Below are 7,642 nucleotides of genomic sequence, written 5' to 3'. Positions count from 1 at the left end.
ACAGACCCTGAGAGGACAGGAAAGCTACAGGAATGTTGGGAAACCCTGAAGGTGATAAAGGTGAAGGTCCTTCACTTCATTTTTTGTCCAGGGCCAGAACTGTGTGTGCAAAAGCTTCTAAATGGGATGCAGAAAGAAAATCCTTATGTAACAGGGAGTTATTTATCTGTATCTCTCTTCTGTATCTATACATTTGCATCTATACCAATGCAAGTGTGCTAAGTCGCTTAAGTTGTGTTTGACTGTGTGTGGTCCTAGGGACTGTAGCCTGCCAGGCTCCTCTGTCCATGGGATTCTCTAGGCAAGAATACTGGAGTGGGTGCCCATGCCCTCCTCCAGGGGATCTTTCCAACCCAGAGATCTAACCCATGTCTCTTAACGTCTCCTGCATTGGCAGGTGGGTTCTTTATCACTAGTGGTCACGTGAGAAGCTCATCTGTACTTATACCTATATCTATTATTTGAAAGAGGAATTTGTATTGGGCTTTTCTTTTTTTAAAGGAAATGTTACATTATTAACAAGCATTAGGAGGGGAGTTTGGGGAAGAATGGATACATGTGTATGTTCCTACATATATGAAGGAACAGCCGAGTTTCTTCGCTGTTCACCTGAACCTACCACATCTGTTAATCAGCTATGCTCCAATACAAAATAAAAGTTTTAAAAGCAACTAAATATTTTTTAAAAACACTTTCTTATCCTACATTTAGATTTTATAACTTTATGTTATTCTTTCTTTTTTATTATTTGCTTATTTTATTTTCACAGTGCCTAGCATAGTTCAATGTAACTTGAAGCTCAATTATTTATTTAATAAATGAAACATAACTTTCTCTCGCTGCAAATACTACATGGACTCTTGGAAGCCTATTTGGGTGAGAAGAAGGATGCTTTGAGTGGGGGTGGGACACCTCTGAAAGGGTTTTATCAGCTGCAGTAATAACAAAGAGTACTGTAATTTCCCATCCTGCTTGTCAAGAAATGAGGTAAGCAAATTAAAATCAGTCAGGATCTAGCATTGCTGCTCTACCTCCAACAGTAAAGATGAGCCAAGGAAAAGACAATCCAGTGAAAATACTGTCATTACTCCCTGTCAACTCCAGTGAGCATTCACACAAACATGACACACAGCAACACACACACATATACAAATTTTTGTATTTTCTTTTGCCTTTGTGTCTAGTCATCTCAAATGGGTCGACTCACGTTTTGGCTAATATAACCAAACCAGACTCTTTGGCTCAGCTCTACCTGCAAACTTTCTTGCCTGTTTGGGTATAGTGAAGTGGTTTGAGTTTCTGAGAACAAATAATTAGGCTCTAAGAGAAGGCCAGGGTTATACAAAACCCATTCGTTTCTGCCTCTGTGGGTTCTGTAACCCTGTTGAAAGGAAAACAAAGTTAGATTAGGACAGTGCTTGGCTACATGGGCTTCATGAGATTTTTTTCCATTTAGTGTTATCAGAACATGTATTTAATTATTGTTGTTCTAGACTTGATAAGCTTAGGGATTCGTATCTTTAAATTACATCTCCCTTAATGAACCACATACGATATCTTGGACTCAGAATTAGTGTTGGGGTGGACCAGAATGCTGATCTTGTCTTTTTTTATTTAGTCTCATCCATTGGGCTTTATTTTACTTTATTTTATTTTTATTTTATTGGGCTTTAAAGATAGATGAAGTTTCAAGCTAGGTCTAAGAGTATCATCAACTCAAAGAGACCGAGAGTATAGTTAATTATTTTATTAGCTTTCAGATCAGATCAGTCGCTCAGTCATGTCCGACTCTTTGCAACCCCATGAATCGCAGCACGCCAGGCCTCCCTGTCCATCACCAACTTTACTCCACCATTTTTCTGCATCTTTTCATTTCATTTTCATTCCATAAAAACATCAGATATTTGTGTTGATGTTTGGGGAGAACAGTCAGTTACAATACAGACTGATGGAGACCACTGACCCTGGCAAGTGAGTTTTGATGACCAGAGGGCAATGATTGGGCCAAATATAAGACTTCTTTCCATGGTATTCATGGTGATAGTGTTTAAACCATTTTTAAGTGGTTTTAAAATGTGGTAGAACATAAACCTCAGTTTGTAGGTATTTTTCCTTTATCAGGGACAGAGCATCTAGAAATTCTGCTCTATTAATCATATTCAAGCTCTTTTCCAAATCATGAATCACCTGACTACAATCACTTATTCATATATACCCTCTCAGATAACTTATAGTGAATTGCGTGAGAGTTGGACCATAAAGAAAATAGAACTGAAGAATTGATGCTTTTGAACTATGGAGTTGGAGAAGACTATTGAGAGGCCCTTGGACTGCAAGGAGATCAAACCAGTCAATCCTAGAGGAAACCAATCCTGAATATTCATTGGAAGGACTGATGCTGAAGGTGAAACTCCAATACTTTGACCACCTGATGTGAAGAACTGACTCATTGGAAAAGACCCTGATGCTGGGAAAGATTGAAGGCAGGAGGAGAAGGGGACAACAGAGGATGAGATGATTGGATGGCATCACCGACTCGATGGTTATGAGTTTGAGCAAGCTCTGGGAGTTAGTGATGGACAGGGAAGCCTGGCATGCTGCAGTCCATGCAGCTGCAAAGAGTCAGACACGACTGAGCGACTGAACTGAACTGAACTGTGTGTGTGTCCATGTACCCAGAGGCAACTGCTAATATTATTTTTATAGAAATTATATACATTTAATTTCCCAAATAAAGCACCTGTAGCCTACCAGGCTCTTCCCTCCATGGGATTCTCCAGGCAAGAGTACTGGAGTGGTTTGCCATTTCCTTCTCCAAGGGATCTTCCCAACCCAGGAATCGAACCCGGGTCTCCCACATTGCAGGCAGATGCTTTAACCTCTGAGCCAGCAGCTCACAAATAAAGCACAGCCTTGTCTATTAAGCTTGAGGCAGGTAAGAAGGTAGGAAGCACTTTTCTTATACTCAAGCTCAGAACTCATGTCCAGATGAAATGAAATAGAAACCACCTTCCCAAATGGTGGGGCTTTTCATTTCATAAGCAGGAGCAGAGAGGGAGTGATGGTCAGCTCAGTGGGCCAACTTTCTGCTTCTGATCTCATTTATCAGATGATGTTTTAGGATTCAGGCTTCCCTGGTGGCTCAGTGTAAAGAATCTGCCTGCCAATGCAGGAGATGCAGGTGTGATCCCTGGGTCACGAAGATACCCTGGAGAAGGAAATGGCCACCCACTCCAGTATTCTTACCTGGGAAATCCCATGGTTAGAGGAGCCTAGTTGCCTACAGTCCATGGGGCCACAAAGAATCAGACATGACTTGGTGACTAAACAACAACAATAACAACAATTCTAGGATTCAGTGACTATCAGTATCACCTATGAGCTATTAACAGAATTGAAAGTTTTGTACCAGTGAGGCGGGAGAAGACAGACAATAACACGAGTAGCTGCTCATATTATGAAACAGGGTTACGAGGTCAGAGGAGGGAAAGAATAGTCTGAGGAATATATAAAATTTAACTCCATAGTCATTAATCCACTCCCACCCCCAAAGCAATTTTTTTTTGTAGTCATGATTCCTTAAATTGAAAATAAGCACAAAACTCTTATAAGACATTGGTTTAAAACCCAGTACTTGGGTAAGTGAAAGAAGGTGAGAAAACACCAGATGAAAAAAGTATGGAGTTGAACACTGGACATATTCCTTCATGGCACAAGAGCAGGGTTATAACTTCAATGGTGTTTTGGTAACTGTTGGATTTTTAATTTCCATGTGTTTATTCTTTTTTTTTTTCTTTGAAATTCCAGAGAGCATTGCCTGGGCCCTTCAACATCTGGCTTGGTCATAACATAGTAGTCAGACTGGGATTTGTACTTTTCATTGGAATACTGAAAATTTACAGTTAGGCAAAGATCAGAAGGGCAATCCCATTGGAGCTAAACCAATGTTGGTCATTAGCCACATAAAGACCACCAGATCTTTCACCAGAAAGGCACACATGATGAGTTTTGGGACCATGTTGACCATGTTGATGGGGTTACTCTCATAATTATGGAAAACTTCTGAAAATAGCTCGATTGCATGGCCTTTTGAATTTTGTACAGCTTGGATGACAAACTTGTAGACCCTGAAGTTGATAGTGAGAAAGAGGGAAGCCAGGATGATGTAAGAAGCCACACTGATGATGCTGAAATCTCCAGGGTAAGCAGCACTATCAGTGTGGGGCAAGATCCAAGCTCAGCTTTCTTCACGTTGTGCCAGAAAATCAGACGGTGTATTGCAAACGAGGCATCAGAGCATGTTCCCAGGCAATTACTTCTCAAGTCCCCTTCCCTCATTAGTGGGCAAGGAGGGTTGGGCCCCAGAGGATGAATAGGAGTTAGATGGGATTGACAGGCTTCCAATGGCTCTACCATGAGCTTTTCCAAGAAGGGCAGGGGAGAAAGCAGGGAAATAAAATAATCACTCTGTCAGCTCCCCTAAGTGCCTTTGCTCCTTCTAATTCATGCTTATGCTCTGACTACTAGTGATGTTTTGATATATAGCCTTCCAGACTCTATTATTTTATATGCTAACTGGAACTTTTCCTGTTTAATATTTCACTTATAATCCCCTCTCCCTTTGCATTTTTTCCCCACTGAAAGGGTTCACTAATTGTTTTCTTTTGTCTCTCTGCCTCTGCCCTAATCCCATTCTCTTGAGGTAGATTCTAGTAATGTTTTGATATATAGCCTTCCAGACTTCCTCAATTATTTTATACGCTAACTGAAACCATGACTGTTTTCACTGGGTGGGACCTTGGAGATCATCTTTCCATCTCTTTTTACTCCCTCCTGCTGCCCTCCTAGCCCTGCCATGGCAGGCTTCCAGAAGATGCATGGGCTAAATGCCCCACCTGAGACATCACCTCAGCCAGGGATTGGCATAACTTGGACTAGAGCCCAGGTATTTCAGTCCTGGTTAAATGACCTTTCTGTTGCATCCCACAATTTAATTTCTTAGCCTGTTTCATGACCTAAAGAAACAGTTTCTATAAGATAGATTCAAGTGGTTTATGGGCAAATTTAGTTTACAAGGTGACCATTCATTTTCTGATGGAAAACAAGCAAATAGACAAACCAACAAACAAACTTCTAACCAAATAGATGGCTATGGTTCACCTCTGTTTTTTCTTTGGCCTCAGTGACTGGCCCGTAGGCCCCGTGCTCTGCCTTCCTGGAGCAGTTTTCATATATTAAGATTGTCCTTAGATCCATCTCTTATACAGTCAGCTTTTGGTGCTTTTTTTTTTTTTTTTAATAAACATACTCTTATTTTTCTTTTTTCACCAGGGCTTCCCTGGTGGCTCAGATGGTAAAGCATCTGCCTGCAATGCGGGAGACCTGGGTTCAATTCCTGGGTCGGGAAGATCCCCTGGAGAAGGAAATGCCAATCTACTCCAGCACTCTTGCCTGGAAAATCCCATGGATGGAGGAGCCTAATAGGCTACAGTCCATGGGGTCACAAAAGAGTCGGACATGACTGAGCGACTTCACTTTCACTTTATTTTTCTTTAAGATTTTTCTAATGTAGACAAGTTTTTCAAAGTCTTTATCAAATTTGTTACAATATTGCTTCTGTTTTATGTTTTGGCTTTTTTGGGTGAGAGGCCTGTGGGATCGACTTCACTTTCACTTTATTTTTCTTTAAGATTTTTCTAATGTAGACAAGTTTTTCAAAGTCTTTATCAAATTTGTTACAATATTGCTTCTGTTTTATGTTTTGGCTTTTTGGGGTGAGAGGCCTGTGGGATCTTAGCTTCCTGACCAGATATCGAACCCACACCACTTGCATTGGAAGGTGAGGTCTTAACTGCTAGACCACCAGGAAAGTCCCAGTTTTTTGCTTCTTATTCTGTTTTCTTATTGGTCACTTGCTTTGGCCTTGGGTACAGCTCTCCCTGCTTTTTCGCAAGTGCTTCCAGAAAGGCTGAACTTAAACCAGCCAGGTCATCCAAGTTGCTGACTTTCTGGGTACGTTCAAGGTGTTCCCCATAAAAACCAGGACTCTCCCCTGGTGTGGGACATCATGTTTCTTATTCATGTACCTTCAACTGAAATTTATAGCTTGAACAGTAAATTCTGACTCACCTTAAACTGCTCATCTTGACTTTTTCTTTAAATTTTTTAACAGCCCTCTCTCTAAGCTTTCTAAGTTCAACTCAAGCACACACTACATCCACTTTTATAGATAGTGCACACTTTCCCAAAATAACATTAATTAAAACCTTGGGGTCTCATTCTACGGCCATCCCAAACACTCTCAGAATTTCTCACCCAGCCTACCTAGAAGTCCTAAGATCACTCTTCACACCAGGCCCAGATCTTTGGACTTTGTTCAAAGTCCATCCTGTCTTCTAAGTCACAGTGAACATGGTCATGTTAACTATAGTCAGATCTCTGACACAGACAGAATTCATAGTGATTTTTGGATATGGGGATTCTTTTTTTTTTTTTTTTTTTTTTGCCAATTTGATCAAACTTGAGTTTTCAAGGAAGAGAGCATCAGAGAGTGAATGGCAGAGATATCCACTTTGCAAACATTATGTGCAGTTGTTAGAATGCAAGTGAGCTCTTCTGAGTTTGATGGTGGTGGCTGTCGCTTGGGAGAACCTCGTTCTTTCCCATAAGCCTCTGGCTGTTTCTTCCGGTTGTGTGTGCTTGCACGTGTGCTGTGGGGGATGTTAAACAAGCATCATTTTTGTTTCATGTGACTGTGGAATAGTGCTTTCATGTTTACCTTTCATATCCACTTTAAGGATGGAATCTGTTTTACAACTGGGACTGCTGCTATGACCAATTCTGTAGCATTGCCTTCAGTTCAGGCACATGCCTCTGAAAACTTAATCACTAACAGATGCTGCTTTGAATCAAGAATTCCCCTCTCTGGCTACTCAGCCTGAGCAATGAGCTGCCTAACTTGGATCCTACGGGCTTCTTGAGAAACTCCATAGCCTGTATTACTAGCACGCTGGTAACAGGCAGAAGATTGATGTTTTCCAGGCCCAAGTAGGACTTTGAAATAATACCTAGCAGTTGTAGAGAGCTATTTATTTTCTCCTCCTTCTACAAGTGTTTTCACATACATGATCTCATTTTACCCTTCAAATAGTCCTTGGAGTTAAGTAGGGAAAGCAGTATTTTCCCCTAGGAACCTGAGGTCCAGAGATGTTAAGTAACTTGCTCAAGGTTACACATTAGCTTTGACTCCTAGTCTGCTGTTACTTCCGCTAAAGTGACACTAGTATTTACTTTGTCCTGTGTCAAAATTGTCTAAGGTCTTTTCAGGTGCTGTGTGAAACCAAACTGTCATTCTTACAGCTCAGATTTAATTAAATTTTAACAGCTTTAGTATTTTTTTGTACCCCCCTCCCCCGCCCAGTCCTTAAATTACAAGGCAGTGACTTTGTGTGCCTAAAAGTTATTTGGGGAGCTGTTCAGTAGATCCTGGTTTAGCAGATGGAAGGTGCAGCCTCAAATTTAGTATTTTTTATAAAAACCACCCACATGTTTCTGAATCAGATGGTCTCTGTAAATAGTGTTGTAAGAGCTAAAGTAAGCAAGGCACTTAAGATTTCTAGGCCTCTGTTTCCTCATTCAAAGA

General features: G+C 40.9%; 1 pseudogene; it reads right to left on the bottom strand.

Annotated features, from left to right (window-relative positions):
- Positions 1-3,732: 3,732 nt before the first annotated feature.
- Positions 3,733-4,338, bottom strand: LOC123333373 (annotated as a pseudogene).
- Positions 4,339-7,642: the final 3,304 nt, after the last annotated feature.

Source organism: Bubalus bubalis, chromosome 4 (assembly GCF_019923935.1).
Source record: "Bubalus bubalis isolate 160015118507 breed Murrah chromosome 4, NDDB_SH_1, whole genome shotgun sequence".
Taxonomy (NCBI): Eukaryota; Metazoa; Chordata; class Mammalia; order Artiodactyla; family Bovidae; genus Bubalus; species Bubalus bubalis.
This window is presented reverse-complemented; position numbering and strand designations above follow the sequence as displayed.